Source organism: Neopsephotus bourkii, unplaced genomic scaffold (genome assembly GCF_033783945.1).
Source record: "Neopsephotus bourkii isolate Nb327-2 ecotype Australia unplaced genomic scaffold, CSIRO-AGI_Nbou_v1 NB_1624, whole genome shotgun sequence".
Classification (NCBI taxonomy): Eukaryota; Metazoa; Chordata; class Aves; order Psittaciformes; family Psittacidae; genus Neopsephotus; species Neopsephotus bourkii.
Window position 1 is genome coordinate 364,983 of NW_026902099.1, and position 14,421 is coordinate 379,403.

General features: G+C 35.7%; 1 protein-coding gene and 1 long non-coding RNA gene across 3 annotated transcripts in view; one reads left to right on the forward strand and one right to left on the reverse strand.

The window, feature by feature from the left end:
* LOC133222823 (uncharacterized) overlaps positions 1-14,421 on the reverse strand; it is a 252,588-nt gene that overhangs the window by 216,388 nt on the left and 21,779 nt on the right. The window lies entirely within an intron of this gene.
* TBC1D22A (TBC1 domain family member 22A) overlaps positions 1-14,421 on the forward strand; it is a 165,999-nt gene that overhangs the window by 149,469 nt on the left and 2,109 nt on the right. The window lies entirely within an intron of this gene.

Here is a 14,421-nt window from a genome sequence, read left to right on the forward strand (position 1 = left end):
TTTTGATATCTAGGAATTTTTAGTTATACTTACTAAGAAGCACACAGTGTTAGAACCACATTGCATATATAAAATAGAAGTCTAAAATTGTGGATCTCTGTAAAGCCTAGTTGCGGAGAAAAAGCACTATTTTGTTTAAAAAGGCTTCAATAATTGTTGAGGGATCAATGCTTTTTTCATTATTATTTTTTAATTTATTGTCACCATGTCCAGTAAAATAGTGAAATTCTAGAAACACATTAATATTGTTCTGCCAGTAAGTTGTGTCCTTCCTTATCTTGAAAGTCTGAAGTAACAGGAAATATATCCGTGTTTTCTGTTCAGAGCTTTACAGCTCTAAGGATGCTGAGACCACTCCATACAGGTCCAGCAATGCATTTTGCAGGCTGTGAGGAACACCTTGCAGAATTGGGGTCCCCTCTAATCTGCATGCTTTGTCAAGAGTTGTATTTGGTCTGACTCCTGCTAAGAAAGGGAAGGATGTGATGCAGGGTGTGTATAATCTGAAGAGATTTCCTGTAAGCCTTGCTTTATGGCTTGTGTTTTACAAAGATGCTGTTACTATCCAAGTTCTAAATCAAATCTTCCAAACAATGAAAATCTGATTTTATTGTCCTGTAAGCTTCCAGAGAAGCACTTTCTGATGGCTATAAGGTATTTTTCTCTCATCAACCAATGTTTGTATTTGTTTTCAGTAAATACCACAAAAAGGATCTCTGCATTTTCTCCATTTCAATATAAAAAGGATTTTCTTGAGCAAAGAAAAAAACTCTTGTTCTTCCTGAGTAATTTAAGTCACCTGCTAAACTAAATGCACTGGCAGGGCGTCCATTCAGTTAGTAGTTCACAGCTGTCACTGGAGATATCTCTCTACAAAGAAAACTGTTTTCATTCCATGTTTATTTTTTCAGCAGAAACTGCTGCATAACAATGCCAATTATTGGCCTTATCAGTGTGTAACCCTGAAGACTAAGATCACAGGCACCTGTACACTTGACTACCAAATTCAATCAAAACTACTAATAAGAGAACAAAGAGAAATTAAAAGCTTTTGGAGTATGAGCTGAATAATAGGATGAAGTGACATACGCCTTTCTTTGAGACAAGCAGATGGAGGAGGATTAATTTTCTTTCTTCCAATTCTGTTCTCTTCTGTGGTTTCCTAAATGCTGGTGTGTGCAGATTTTGCTGTCTTACAACAAAATTGTCTCATTGCAACTGCAAGACAGTAAAAATAACAAGAAATAAAATGTGTATTGTTTTGTCACCTACTTGTAAACAAATTGGATTTAAAATTCTTTCAGAAATGCCATTTTAGCAGTTTTACTACTGCCATCGTACTCCTGGTTAGCTCTTTCAGCTGCCATCAAGAGCAAGACCTTTACACATGACAATTCATTTGCTCTCTGCAGTGTTTTTTACATTAGACATCCTTTTGCAAATATAGTAAGAGCTCCCATTTATCCTGTTCTAATTCATTTTCTGCACAATAGCATTTGCTTGCTGTTAGCTGAGTGAATAGCTATAGTTGCATCCACTCCTCAGGAACTGATTCACTAAAGCTTTGTGTTAATTATTTTTTCATCACAGTTTTTAGACATGTGCTTAGTTTCAGGTATTGATCTGCATAGAACAACAGGTTAAACAGGGACAGCTGAAATCCTTAATAGCTGTTGTTCTCTACCACGTCCTCTCTTAAAGATTGCTGTCCCTGAGAAAAGATGACAGAGCATAGCAGGGCCTCTGAATTGCCAGCTCTCAGGCAAGCCTATTAAAGAGAACTGAAATTGCCGCCAGGAATATACCTCTGAAAGTTATATTTCATGCTGATGTCTTTATTCTCTTCTGTGAGAAAAGGCTACATCTTGCAAGATGTGCTATAGTTTCCTCTCTTGGAGATTATTGTGATAAATACAGGAATTCCTGCCTGCTAAGGAACAGATTGTAGTCACTGTGGGTAAATCAGCCCATCAAACACTTAGATTATATCATATAATGCACCGCTGAAGTATTTTTCCATTAGAACTGTTATTACAGTTTTGGCCAAACCCTTAAACAGCTTTTGGTCATGTTCATTTATTTAAACAAAATGGCATTTTATTCACAAGGTGTGGTCTTCTAGAAGAAGGAATTTTGTTAAAAGTCCAGATCTCTGAAGAAAATAAATTCAGGAATAATGTTTTCCTTAGAACATACTCAGTTTATGTGTGGTTTTGAGCCTTTAAGATGAGCACTTCAGACAGAGTTTTCAAAGCTTTTTTTCTGAATCTCTGAAGGCACAAGGCCACAAATCTTTTCCTAATATAATTTAAAGTTTTACAAAACCACACGGGTGTGAGAACCTTATGCCTGGGAGAAACACTGCAAAATATTATTAATTTTTAGTTTATGTAATACTAGCGTCTGTCACATGCTAGAATAGCAGTTATGAAAACAGTATTTCTCCATATTGATTTTCCATGCTTTTAGTGAGATTTGTCCTTACATGGTGGAAAATTAAGGATTTTGACATGCTTGATCTGGAGCTGCTTTGCAGTTGTCAGAATGCTTCTCTGCCAACTGCTCTGTTAGTACTGGTACTGTGACAGTGGCCACTGCTTTCAACATGCAGATTTTTGTGACGTTTTAGAGTATAAACTCGTTTCTTTCCTTACATGTATGAACTAGGATTACCAAGAGAAGGTACTCATAGCCTAAGCGCTTTTGGGACTTGAATCTTGGAAATCTTAAAAATCAGGAGTCAGAAAGGATTAACTCAGCCCATTATCACCCACTGTACTGAAAGACACTCAGTTCTTTTCTCATGTTTGTGTCTGGAAGCTGTTCTTTGCTAGATAAGCAAAGAATAAATCCTGAATTTGGCTGCTGGTTTGCAAGCTTGTGTTTTCTGTGAAAGTTGAAGCATTCATCGTCTTATATAAAAATTTGATCTCAAATTCTGGCTGGCCAAGCTGAAGTTGTAGATTTCTGGTTTTATCAGTATAGTGATAAGTAAGAAAGGCAATTAAACACTATATAAATAAAATTTGCTAATATTTTAATTGTCTTAGAATACTGGGGCCTTAGGCATTTGTATGTACCTTAAGACTTCCGAATGCTCCATTCAGAGTTGTCATTTTTCCATGGTCCCTGTATATTCTTTGTCTATTTGCTTTTGGAAAATTGCATCTCTCTGGGACTTGCATGAGAATTCTGTTTAGGTTTTATGTAATCTCTTTGGAATTATGTTTATCAACAACAGTAGACTGGGAAATTAAGAACTGGCTGTAGCAAAGAGTATTAAAAGAATGTTGCATATTTAATTTTGTAAAACAAAGCTTGAGAGGGAGTATGTTTATCTTCTAGAATGCAATTGGATCACTTTTTAATGGGGGTAAAGATGTAATTCATAACATAATTTTAGTGAAAGATCAAAAGGAAATAAATTGTTCCATTTTGACTTACAAACCATTAGATAAAGTGAAGCACCTCCAATGTAAAAATATCAGGACGTAAAGAGCAGTATGTATTTTCTGGCAAAGCTTTATGTTACTGTATAGTACAGTAAGATTCATCCTGGTTTGGATTTCTTGTTGTCTACAGACAGATTGAAAGATGTGTTAAGCACAGATGTTTATCGTGTTTCTAGCATAGTACTTATACTGGTTTAGAATATTTTAATTCTTTAGTTTATAGTATACAATTGAATTATATTGTATTAATTTGAATTAATGCTTCAGTCTGATTGTCTATGGAAGCACTTTTGGAACTTAGTATCATAAAATACTTAGGTTTGGAAAGGACCTTAAGATCATCAAGTTCCAACACCCCTGCCATGGGCAGGGACACCTTGCACTAAACCATGCCACCCAAGGCTCTGTCCAACCTGGCCTTGAACACCACCAGGGATGGAGCATTCACAGCTTCTTTGGGCAACCCATTCCAGTGCCTCACCAGCCTTACAGTAAAGAACTTCCTCCTTATATCCAATTTAAACTTCCCCTGTTTAAGTTTTAACCAATTACCCTTTGTCCTGTCACTACAATCCCTCCCCAGCATCCTTGTAGGCCCCCTTCAGATACTGGAAGGCTGCTATGAGGTCTCCACGCAGCCTTCTCTTCTCCAGGCTGAACAGCCCCAACTTTCTCAGCCTGTCTTCATACAGGAGGTGCTCCAGTCCCCTGATCATCCTCGTGCCCTCCTCTGGACTTATTCCAACAGTTCAGTGTCCTTTTTATGCTGAGGACACCAGAATTGCACACAATACTCCAGGTGAGGTCTCACAGGAGAGAACTTCAGCTGAAGCATCATTTGTTCTAAGATGTACAAAAGAAATGCAATTTCATGTATTTTTCTCTTTAAGGCATCAAGGAATGGATGAAAATTTGGGGTGATGGTACTGGTTTTCTATTGAGAGAACCCATGCAGCTTGAATGGTTCCGTCTTGTGCTCTTGCCTGCGTGCTTTGCTCACCAAGGAAACTTAAATGATTTCTTAGTGTGAACAGTGATGTTCTCCTCAGAGTTAAAGGGACTTTTGGATTAGTTGTCATTGATTTTTGTAAGATATCTCAAACTAACTTAGAAATTTTCAGTTATCAGATTCCATGTCAATGTAGAGACAGGACTTTGGACAGGTTTTTTTATCCGTCCTTTAATAACTTCATGAAGGGGGTTTGGTTCTTCCCTTCCACCACCAAGTCCTTGGTTCTCTGTATTGATCTCCTGAAGTCTGTTAGAGGTGTACAAATGCTTTGTGGATTTTGACATAGCAAGTGGGGAAAATTTATTTAAAATTAGAGCAAAACACCTATTTATGGCTTCATGTGGTGTGGGTGATTGAACAATGGAATGGGAATGGCCTCTTTTAGTCCTGTATCCCTAAGATACTGACAATATTCCATTTGAATTATCCTTAGGATTTTTTCCTTTTTTTAGTTATGAAAATACACTAAGTAGCTGCTACATTGTGACATATTTATTGGATGTTAGAATTATATATCTCAGGTAGTTCTACTTAAGATCTGTATACAGGCAATTTTACGTCAGCAATTCTTAATATGTTTTCTCTAAAACAAGATGAGATTTTATTCAGAACGATTTACAATGTGAAGTACCTTTTTGTCAAAACATACTAATTGCTTTAATTTGAAAATATGGAAGTTTTGATACACTCTTGTCCCTGTGGTTCATTATATTCAATTGATATTTTATGATTTTATTTTTTTTTTTTTTTTTTAGCTATTCATACTATGGTGTTAAAATGTAAGTCGCTGTAGAGGGGTGAATATGTATGAATTTGGAGCTGTATAAAACTCTTCCACTTAGAATGCATTGCCAGATTATGGTCAGAAAAACCAAACCAAGTGGGTAGCATATGGACTTTATGGAGAAACAGAATTGTAAATTTTCTATTGGAATCTGCTGTACAAATATTTTGATCTTGCTTGACTAGAGAAAAAAAGAATGTAGTAACTTACTCATTGGCAATTCATTTCAGAAATGAAATTCAGCCACCATTGCTGCAGTCTTAATTGGTACAGCAGGTTCTGTGTTTGTTTATTGCGGTTTTTTTAATAGGATGACTTCTGATCTTCATGACTTTGTCTACTCTGGAAATTTGCATCCGTTCTTTATTTGCTTCTTTTGCACAGAGCTAGTTACAAATGATTTATCTGGGCTTTTCCTTAAATGTATTTGCCTTGTTTATATTTTGATGCATAAGAAGTACACATATCTCCAAATACCAGCAGTGTAGCAATATTTCATAAAACAATATGGCAAAAAGTATAGTCAGAGTGGTTCAGAAGCATTCTGCTCTATGCTGTAGCAATTGAAGCACAGATGCTTCCTGGACTTTTCCCAGATATTCAGTTTTCATATGAGATTTTTAAAATGGAAGTTCTGTTTTTACTAGTTTAAATGTAAGAAAGAATTCAAGAATGTTTTTGTTTGTCTGATTTAAACATGAATTTACACCAGTGTTGGAGTAAGTTTACTTCCTCTTCTTTCTTGAGCATTGAATATGTAAGTATCTCCGGTTTCACATGCATGTAATTTTGAAGCATTTTGAGACAGTTCAGTTTAAAAGGTATTATAAAAATCAGATGGCTTTTTATGGAGTTGAACATCTTTTGTGTCCTGTGGGAATGTTTGCTTTGTTTTTATGTCTGTGTGCTTAACCTTGTCATATAAACCTATAGGTAATAACATGTATATAGTAAGTTTGTTAACAAGAATATCTAACATGCAAATTTATTTCCCCTTTTTAAGCTTTAGGAATATGTATTGCTTGTGGTTTGGGTTTTTGTTTTTGTTTGAGAACAAGGATATAGGGCTACCTACGATAACAGCTAAAATGTGTTCCCTTAGTTACTTTTTGCTATATTAATTCATACATTTTCATATCTGTGTAAATGAAGATGTAAATCTTTTCTTCAGCTAAGTAAGCACAGCTTTTCTGACATAGTTCTTTAGAACCACATATTTTATGATTAGCAATTAAGGCTGCTAATGACTTGTGTAAGAGTTCCATACTGGATGAAACAGGACTTTAATTGCTGGTTTAGTGGTTTTAATATGCTGAGTCCAGCAATCCTTTTCAGTAGTCATGAAAAGAAAAACATGAAAGGGAAATGATAAGGCCATCAACTTTTCATAAGCTTTCATTTTCAGAATACTAAGGTGTGTTTCTATGAAGTTCTTATTAGGAATATGAAATTCATGATAAGAGTAGCATACTTCTGTATGCTTGCAGACGATATATGGGAGATTTTTCACTTGAAAGAATAAAAATATATATTTGAATCAAAGAATATATATTATATAAAAGAATAAAATATATATATACTTGCTGAAAACCACTATACACTTGAGTTGCTGAGTGGAAGCTGATAGAAGAAATTAACCTTTAACTTAGCTTTTTTTTTTAAGGTATCCATTTTTTAGATGTATCAAGTGTAGTTAGAACTCTGAATAACCTTTTTTTCTGTACTTAGTTTAATACTGGTCGGAGTTCTGTATGCCATGGCCCAACGGTTAAGATGTCATGATACATAAAAGATAAAGATGATTGATTGTTTAAGAGGCAATTCTTTGGAATTAATAACCGTTTAAAGAAAGTCTAGATGCATAATTTAGGTTATGATCAATAAAAAAATGTAGAAAAAAAGAATTTGTAAAGTTGAATATTCACTATTTCAGCAAATATTGTGTTGGGGTTTTGAGGGTTTTTTTTGTTTTGTTTTGTTGGTTTTTTTCCTCTAAACTGTCACAGGATAGGACATGAACTTTCATATTCAAGGTGAGAGTTCTTGAAACTGATTTATGACTTCCCAAGAACATATCTCTCCTAAATCTTTCAGACTATGCCACTGCAAGCTTAAATATCCCTGCCACTTAGCATTCATAAACCAGTGTTTCCCCCATAATCTGCTTATCAAAGTTTAAGTTCACTCATAATCTTTGATATTACAAGAACAAGGAGGGCATTGCTGCATCCAGTACCCAAACCAGACTGTTGGGTGCTATTTCAGCCATAGCTGACCACACTACATATGCACTGTGGCATGTAGTTCCGTGCTTAGGAAGCACTATAGGTGGTCAGATTTACCACTGAAAGATCCAGATCCACCTGTGTCTCTTAACCTGCATCTGCAGCAAATATTTCTTAAGCTGCAGTAGGTGACCTATTCCTGCTATCTCTTTAATATTAGATTTTGAAATCTTAGTTTTCTCGATTCCAGCTGTGCCCAATAGGAAGTAAATGTTTTCTCTGACTCAGAGACATAGGTAATTAATAAGATGCACAGCACTCCAGAAATACAGCTCATTATTTGCAACTCCGTGTAGCAGGTTAGAACAGCTGGAAAAATAAGATGTGGCAGCAGTGTAGGGAATATTGCTGTGTGCATTGAAAGAAGGAAAATAGTGCTCAGGAAGGAAAAGAGAACTTGTCTCAGAGCTAAAGCCCTCTTGGTGCACTACTTATCAACAACAAGAGGTAAAAAGAAGGGAAAAGTAGCTCTAACAAGGTCAGCTAGGCTCTCAGCAAGTGCTGGACCTGTGCTTTCAAGTTACCAACCAGTGCGTTTGTCACTACTTTGATAGTGGGCTGAAGGGGGGGGATTTTACTGAGCTTGGCCAAGTCCCCAAGCAAACGGGTATCCTTCATCCTAAGTATGTGGGAAGAGGATTTGAAGTTAGGATTGCACAGTACAGTACCAGCCTGGCTCCTGCAGCAATTACAGGGTTGCAGCCAGGCAATAGCTCTGTCTGCTTCGCTGTCCAGCTCAGGGGAGGGACTGAGTCCGTGGACAGGATGCCCTCTTAGAACAAGCCATCCATGCCACCCTTTCACACTTGGAAGACCCCTATACTAGTGGAAAAGAATGTTGTAAAGGAAAAAGGAATTAAATCATTCCTATATTGAGTATTTCCTTTGCTTGCATAGTGGTTACATCTGGTTGGAAAACAGTGCTTGAATCATTGTCCAGTTCTGGCTCTCTCTGGCACCACATTATATAATTTCCCATTAAATAAAAACATTTAGTATTCTTTGTATGTATGTGTGGTTTATTTGTGGTTTAGATTATCTAAAATGATAAATGGTTATTTTCTCTGGCAATAATTGCTTTCCTCCTTAGCTTGTCTCAATAATTCTTGTAATTAAATTTTAGTAGTATTGCATTTCATTAGTTCTTTAAAAATAGGTACTATGTTCTAAAATTTAAAGTCCAAATAACTCTCATAAAGAAGCTGTTTGATCAAATTGCCAGTATAAATTTTGTGGTGTTTTGTTTGTGTGCATAGTGTGTAATAGGTAGAGCTCTGGTTCAAAATACAGGTATTCTCAATTCTTTACTAAATAGTGCAAATTTATCTGTGAAGCTAATTTACCTTTAGCACCCTAAAGTAAAATGTTAGAAAGTTCATGATCATAAAATATGATAAGATTGTAGGTTCTGTATCACTAAATAGAGCTGTAGTAGACCAGAAGTACTCAGACCATAATTACATTGCAGTTAGCAGCAGGAAGTATTAACTCTCATAGAAAAATACCGTATTTTAGGGATGACTTTATTTGTTAAATTAATAGACTAGTTCTCTGTTTTGTCATTAAAAAACAACTCTATTAATGTCCTCAGTATGTTCAAGTTTAATTTTAACCCTAGTCATTGCTATTTTTATATTAACTAGAAATAAACCCACTATTCTATTACTGGGGTTTATGTTCTGTTAATTTTCTTCTGTTAAAAAAAAAACTCTGCAGTTGAACTTTGTCAGTAATTCATACAGACAAAAAAGTCTGAACTGGATAAATAAATGGAGTAAATAAATTGCTTTGATTATCACAGAAGAGACGTTTGTGCTCTACTCATTAGCATAGCATCTTTGTTTTATTAACTATCAGCATGTTATTTGTTGTATAATTGGTTTTGACGTTCCACATATGGAGTCAGAGTCAGGGTGACAATAAATAGCACAACACCTATAGATAGCCATTACCAAATAACCATGACTGTTGCCAAATGGTATGCTAAAAACTGTATTGATTGAAACGATTATAGTGGACTTCATAGTATAGGGGGGATTTGCTAATGAACCAGATTTCAAAACATGATAAAGTCTGCTTTCTTTTGCTTCCTTTTTTTGTTTGGTTGGTTTTGTTTTTTAAGATTGTTTTAATGAGCTGAGATTTCATTGGGTTACAGTCTCAATGAGGAAAGTTTTGTAATAGTTATTAAAAATGTGTTTAAGTTTTATTAGTGTTTGGTTTTGATTTTTGATCTTTTTTTATCATTTTGATCATTTTGCTTTTGGAGAAAACTGCTTTGGAGAGCATCTTCTTTTTGAGAACATCTTCTTTTTGAGATAGCTCTCTGGTAGTGTGGCACTTTCTTTTAGATATACGTACTGGATCTTGTGTGGTGAGGTTTATTTTTCCGTCAAGAATAATTTTTTTTACCTGACAAGAGCCATTGGTTAACAGCCAGCATTACTCCCAGATCTTACTGCTGTGGTGTTTAAAACATAGACCTCATACTTTTACTTTTCGTACTTGTGAAGGTGCTTTTATACCATGCACTTATAGCAAATTTATCAGTCTTGTCTTGATTACATGGTGATTGCATAGTTCTAGAATAAATGTGGATTTATCTAAGGAAAATGGCATTTTGAAAGTACTTGTACTTTAATAATTATATTCTGTACAGCTGTTTTTAAGTGTTGAAACATACTTTATAAATTGTAGCATAGTTGAGCGTGCTATGTAAAGTGGTATAGTATATTTTAGTATATCTTAGAAAAACATGTATGTAAGGTATTATGTAAATCCAAATGCTGTTAGTGTTACTATTTTTTCTTCTTTGTAACCTTCACTATATGTAGTGGGAAAGTGCTCTTAGGTCTTAGATAAAAAAGTCCCACATCTCTTACACTCTCCTGGTATAACATCTGCTGCAAACCTGTAACCATGTTAGGGGCCCTGTGCTAAAATCTCTTCAAGATTTTGTTGTACAGGGAGAGGGGGAAGCAAATCTAAGTAGTCCCTTGATCTTCCTCTGTTATGGATAGTATGTCTGCCCAGCTGCTGATGCATAGAGAGACTTGTGATTTCTCAGAGCAGATTTGGTCAGATGACACTGAGCAATAGAAGTCATCAGACAGTTATTTCATTCCCTACAATGTTCAGGGTTTTATGTCTTTAACTTTTAAGCAGAAGTAAAAGTAAACAGGGATTAATTTTGCGGGGGGGGGGAGGTTGCTGTGTGTTTGTCTTTTTGGTGAAGTTATTTTGCTTGGTTGGTTTTAATTTACCAGAGTTATTCCATAGATGGTGAATTAGCTGCTGGTTGTACATACCTCAGATACCTGTTACTGTTCCCCAGACAGGAGGAAACCTACCACTACTTGAATGGCAAGGGGGAAGGGAGATTGGAAATGCCTTTCCATAGTGTGGCATCTCAGGGCAAATGCCATACACTGACCAAACTGAAACTGTGCTTGTGGGCTCAGTCAGGCAGCTAAGCCTAATTCAAGAGATTAATATGTCTATTCAGTGCAGTAGGAGGCCAGAGAAACAGGGCACTGTTTGCCAAATGTAATTTTGAGTGTATTTGTTGTAGATGCTGCCAAAATGCAAACACTGGACTGGGATTCTGGAAACCCCATCTGATGATGGTCTATTGGCTGCCCTGGCTCCTCAGCCAGGTGACATCACAGTATCATTTGAATTAAACAAAAAATAAAATTCTTGCAGGAATAGTTTACAAATAACGCTTTTCCTACTGAGTTTTCTTGTTCCGAAATATTCCAGGCAGTTTATCACCACTGAGCTTTTTATGGTAAATATGAATTCAAGTTCATGAGTCATCATATTTCAAAGTGTCTTATATTTTAATTATGAGTGTGGATAGGAAAATTAATTGAAGCAGTTAATGTGGGTGCCTTATTTGCACATGCAAAATGTGGTTCCTGCTTTACCTGTTGGAGAAAAAATAAGAGTAACGATTAAAAATAAATTAATAGTATTGAGTCACTTGTCACCTTTTCTTTTTTGTAAGTGCAAAATGCTAAATTAAGCAGTTTTAGATAAACTTTTCATGTGGTCTTAAAAATATTAAGTAGCATAACATATGTTAGTATATTTCTTCAAATCCAAAGACTGTTTTCTGGAGTTTCTTTTGAGTTTGGTTGTTGTTTTGTTTTTTTCAAAGAATGTCCCATATTTGGGCACAATAAATGCAGCATGATTTTCTTTAGCACTTAAAGCAAAAAGAAATTTCTTTAGTAGGGTTTTTGCCAAGTTCTACTTTATTTTTAACAAGATACAAATTTAATTTGTATCTGAGCCAATTTTGAAGCTCTGTAATAGATCACAGGAAGGATAAGCCTTATATTTAGAAAATCAGTTAAGTAGTGCATCTTTGTCCAGTTACTTCATTTAGATTTATAACGTATGCACTAGTCAGTGTCAGTCTTAGGCTTTGAGGAGCAGCTAAGGAATGATTCTTTTCCTTAGTAACAGTGGCAAATATGCCTATTCATACAGAAGTGGACTTAGATGGTCAATGGATTACTCTGCCATTTATTTATATATTTGAATCTGATTAAAATTATTAATAATTTTGCGTTAATCATAAAAGTATTAAACTAGTTCTTCACCAATAATCCTAATTCAGATTTAAGATGCACCTTAAATTTCATGTCCTGTGGATATTGGAGATTTAGTCTTTACATGTTTAATGAAGAGCATAAGTTTGAATGGTCTGAGTTTTCCAGCCTTAAGCCTGGAGCACCTGATTTCTCCTGCTGTTGTGCTGTATATCCTGGGAGAAAAATAATGTGTTTTGCGTCATTCTTCGTGGGTCATTTCCAGACAAACTTCTAAACCTGCACATTTATTTCAGAAAAAGTGGTTTGTTCTGTAAGGTAATGTGACTTCAGTCCTCTGGAAACGTAAATTATCAAAATTAATACTGACTGTTATTTTACCTCCTCTTTTTAACCACTGAGCAGTGAAATGTTTGTAAGAGTGGCTGCTATGTAGGAGGCTTTAAGAAAATAAACTCAATTTTTGCAATCATTTTCTAATACGCATATCCAGCATGATCACCTTACAGTCAAACCTGAATATATAAGCAGCATTCATTCATTTACAAGAATTATTGGTGTTTCATAAATGTACCAACATTTTCTAGTTTGAAAAACATGTATGATTGCCACAAATACATGTATGGTTGCCACAGAAACAGTCAGGGTAGTGGACCAAATGTGTGACCAATGTAGACTTCTTCTTTCTAATCTCATGCTGAAACAGTTTAGCTTCATTCACTAGCTGTTGAGTAGCTTCTGTACAGACAACTGCTGGTTGCAGATTATAGCAGATATGTCCTACAAAGTCCAAGCGCTGAGGTCTGCTAGAAGGTTCATGGCTCTCCAGTCCCTAGAGGATTTGTTTAGGCCAAATTTATTTGAACAGTAGCACAAAGGAAAACCAAAACACTGCTTGAGCAGCATGAATCAGTTGTACAAGTTCACATCAGAAGTCTGACCCAGGGAAGTCTTGGCACTGCAAAGAGTAAAAGAGCTAATTTCACAAAACTCTCTGAATTAACTGCTGTGTCGTAGAACTGATTGAAAATTACTTTTGTAAAAGGAAGAAAAAACCCCACCTTTCGTGGAGGTAGGAATTTATCATCCCTCCACACAACCTTCCTACTCTGCAGTGCTAATTTATTAATTACAGTTATCAGCGTAACTGTCAAATAAGTAGATGGAAATAACACCTGTATAACAGTTTATTAAGAATGTGTTCTCTCAAGTGTAATAGAAGCATTCTCATGCTCTGTTATATTATATTATTCATAATTAGGTATATAGTACTGCACTATTCCTTTCTTGTCTCAAATTGCAAGAACCAGAATAGCAAGACCATGAAATAGATGAAGCCAAAATAATTAACATACACACGCCAAAAAAACAATTTCATGTTCATTTCTGCTTCCTGCTCTTTACTGTAGCCACAGGATCTTTGCTAAAGGCTCCTACAGCCTTCCTCCATGAAAGCAGATGCAGAGGAGGGAGAATGGGGGACAAGGAAAATAAGACCCTCATGGAGATGAAGAATTTCACTGTGTAGTTATACATGATATTGTCATAGAATCGTAGAATAGTGAGGGTTGGAAAGGACCTTAAGATCATCAAGTTCTAACCTGGGGAGGGACACCTTGCACTAAACCATGTCACCCAAGACTCCATTCAACCTGCCAGGGATGTTGCAGGATTCTGATTTACACCAAGATAGTGGCTGTGAGTTTAATTGCATTCCTGCTTACTTATTCCTGCTCTTTAGAATAAATCTTAATATATTCATGCAAAAAAATAAATATGCACATGCTCACAAATATATGCACATGTACAAATGTGCACAAATCATCTGCATTTTGCAGCAAAAATAGAGCACCTATGAGAGGCAGGCAAGCTTAACAACTATGCTTACTCCTGAGATTGCCTTATAACACCCATCATAAAATTCCACATTGTTTGTTGTAATGGAACTCATCAAAAAAATTACCTTTTGCTGCTTTGCCACAGCTGAAATTTTAAGGAATGTTTCTTTCAAAACAAAAGCATGAGACAGGAGATCTCCAGGTGATCTTTTCTTTGGAAAGTTTAAAACATGACCTTCATATTTGGCCTATGGTGCCTTTTGCATCATGTTTGAGAGTTTGTGACCTTTTGAATTGCCATTTATTTAAGAAAAACAAACTAACTTCCTAAGTTTGGTCATATTGGGAATCTTATAAAACCGTTATGTGTATGAGCTCAGGAGAGAATTGGTGGTAGTAGATCTTCCAAAGAGTGCTTTTACAGATGGCAAGTTTCAGCATACAGATGAGGATTTGAAGCTTTGTCCTGCTGCAGGTCATGGTGGATTTTA